Genomic DNA, 2,881 nt, shown 5'->3' with positions numbered 1-2,881 from the left:
ATCCTTGTTAGTTTCTTTTCCTCCGCTTAGTAATATGCTTAAATTCAGCGGGTAGTCTCGCCTGCTCTGAGGTCGTTGTACGAGGTGTCGCACGCCACACCGCCAGCCGGCTGTGCACGCTACCGAGAAAGTACCGGTATGCGAACCGCCAGGCGACGGGCGCGCATCGCACGTTTAAGGAGACGCGGCCGGCCACACAGGCGACCACGACACTCCCACGTCTCCGAAGCGGGACAAACGCCGCGCGCTTCAGTATACGTAGCCGACCCTCAGCCAGACGTGGCCCGGGAACGGAATCCATGGACCGCAATGTGCGTTCGAAACGTCGATGTTCATGTGTCCTGCAGTTCACATGTCGACGCGCAATTTGCTGCGTTCTTCATCGACCCACGAGCCGAGTGATCCACCGTCCTGGGTGATCTTTTCCTTTTCAGTCTCCCACTGTCTCTTTCAAGACAGTAGCATTTGCGGGACTGAGGCGTCTGACGGCCCCTGTTCCACTATTTTTTTTGTGTCCAACGGCCTCACAGCCGATGGGCGTCGTACGGCTCCACACCGGAGCGGACAGGCACTCGGGCGAACGTCATTCAAAACCGGCGCCAGGCGCCAGGTACCGCAGGCCAGCCGCTCCAGAGCTTCAGCGCTCGTACCACACAACAACAACAACACTTCCGCTAGTTTTGAGAGGCACGCGTGGTTCCGCACGCGGCGCACGGCCACTGCCGTACAGGTAGCGTGTTGCGCGACACGACACGCACATCGAAAGACATGCAGTCTAGTCGGTAATGATCCTTCCGCAGGTTCACCTACGGAAACCTTGTTACGACTTTTACTTCCTCTAAATGATCAAGTTTGGTCATCTTTCCGGTAGCATCGGCAACGACAGAGTCGATGCCGCGTACCAGTCCGAAGACCTCACTAAATCATTCAATCGGTAGTAGCGACGGGCGGTGTGTACAAAGGGCAGGGACGTAATCAACGCGAGCTTATGACTCGCGCTTACTGGGAATTCCTCGTTCATGGGGAACAATTGCAAGCCCCAATCCCTAGCACGAAGGAGGTTCAGCGGGTTACCCCGACCTTTCGGCCTAGGAAGACACGCTGATTCCTTCAGTGTAGCGCGCGTGCGGCCCAGAACATCTAAGGGCATCACAGACCTGTTATTGCTCAATCTCGTGCGGCTAGAAGCCGCCTGTCCCTCTAAGAAGAAAAGTAATCGCTGACAGCACGAAGGATGTCACGCGACTAGTTAGCAGGCTAGAGTCTCGTTCGTTATCGGAATTAACCAGACAAATCGCTCCACCAACTAAGAACGGCCATGCACCACCACCCACCGAATCAAGAAAGAGCTATCAATCTGTCAATCCTTCCGGTGTCCGGGCCTGGTGAGGTTTCCCGTGTTGAGTCAAATTAAGCCGCAGGCTCCACTCCTGGTGGTGCCCTTCCGTCAATTCCTTTAAGTTTCAGCTTTGCAACCATACTTCCCCCGGAACCCAAAAGCTTTGGTTTCCCGGAGGCTGCCCGCCGAGTCATCGGAGGAACTGCGGCGGATCGCTGGCTGGCATCGTTTATGGTTAGAACTAGGGCGGTATCTGATCGCCTTCGAACCTCTAACTTTCGTTCTTGATTAATGAAAACATACTTGGCAAATGCTTTCGCTTCTGTTCGTCTTGCGACGATCCAAGAATTTCACCTCTAACGTCGCAATACGAATGCCCCCGCCTGTCCCTATTAATCATTACCTCGGGTTCCGAAAACCAACAAAATAGAACCGAGGTCCTATTCCATTATTCCATGCACACAGTATTCAGGCGGGCTTGCCTGCTTTAAGCACTCTAATTTGTTCAAAGTAAACGTGCCGGCCCACCGAGACACTCAACAAAGAGCACCCTGGTAGGATTTAAACGGGGTCCGCCTCGGGACGCGAAAGCACCCCTTCGGCTCGCCCCACCGGCAGGACGTCCCACGATACATGCCAGTTAAACACCGACGGGCGGTGAACCAACAGCGTGGGACACAAATCCAACTACGAGCTTTTTAACCGCAACAACTTTAATATACGCTATTGGAGCTGGAATTACCGCGGCTGCTGGCACCAGACTTGCCCTCCAATAGATACTCGTTAAAGGATTTAAAGTGTACTCATTCCGATTACGGGGCCTCGGATGAGTCCCGTATCGTTATTTTTCGTCACTACCTCCCCGTGCCGGGAGTGGGTAATTTGCGCGCCTGCTGCCTTCCTTGGATGTGGTAGCCGTTTCTCAGGCTCCCTCTCCGGAATCGAACCCTGATTCCCCGTTACCCGTTACAACCATGGTAGGCGCAGAACCTACCATCGACAGTTGATAAGGCAGACATTTGAAAGATGCGTCGCCGGTACGAGGACCGTGCGATCAGCCCAAAGTTATTCAGAGTCACCAAGGCAAACGGACCAGACAAGCCAATCCGATTGGTTTTGATCTAATAAAAGCGTCCCTTCCATCTCTGGTCGGGACTCTGTTTGCATGTATTAGCTCTAGAATTACCACAGTTATCCAAGTAACGTGGGTACGATCTAAGGAACCATAACTGATTTAATGAGCCATTCGCGGTTTCACCTTAATGCGGCTTGTACTGAGACATGCATGGCTTAATCTTTGAGACAAGCATATGACTACTGGCAGGATCAACCAGGGAGCTGCGTCAACTAGAGCTGAGCAGCCGGCCGCCCGGGAGTGTGTCCCGGGGGCCCGCGCGAACACGCAAGCGTCCGCTCAATTATTCTGCAAACAGGAGGAGGCCGAGCTCCCCTGCACGATACACCTCGAAACCCTCTCAGGTCCCGGCGGCGCGCAGCGCCGTCCTAGGTACTTGGTCGGTTTCGAGAGAGGCGCAATCGCCC

The 2,881-nt window shown here is 54.2% G+C and overlaps 3 non-coding genes across 3 annotated transcripts in view; all 3 read right to left on the bottom strand.

Moving 5' to 3' along the window:
* The window catches only part of LOC126325638 (large subunit ribosomal RNA), a 4,222-nt gene extending 4,147 nt beyond the window's left edge, over window positions 1–75 (bottom strand). Inside the window, exon 1 of the ribosomal RNA XR_007560237.1 lies at window positions 1–75. This exon is cut by the window's left edge and continues 4,147 nt beyond it. This is a non-coding gene — a ribosomal RNA (large subunit ribosomal RNA).
* A 188-nt stretch (window positions 76–263) lies between these two features.
* On the bottom strand, window positions 264–418 carry LOC126325633 (5.8S ribosomal RNA). The gene has a single exon (XR_007560233.1). It is a non-coding gene; the product is annotated as a 5.8S ribosomal RNA (ribosomal RNA).
* A 365-nt stretch (window positions 419–783) lies between these two features.
* LOC126325670 (small subunit ribosomal RNA) lies at window positions 784–2,676 on the bottom strand. The gene has a single exon (XR_007560267.1). It is a non-coding gene; the product is annotated as a small subunit ribosomal RNA (ribosomal RNA).
* Between the last annotated feature and the right edge of the window lie 205 nt (window positions 2,677–2,881).

This window comes from Schistocerca gregaria, unplaced genomic scaffold (genome assembly GCF_023897955.1).
Source record: "Schistocerca gregaria isolate iqSchGreg1 unplaced genomic scaffold, iqSchGreg1.2 ptg000932l, whole genome shotgun sequence".
NCBI classification, from domain to species: Eukaryota; Metazoa; Arthropoda; class Insecta; order Orthoptera; family Acrididae; genus Schistocerca; species Schistocerca gregaria.
This window is presented reverse-complemented; position numbering and strand designations above follow the sequence as displayed.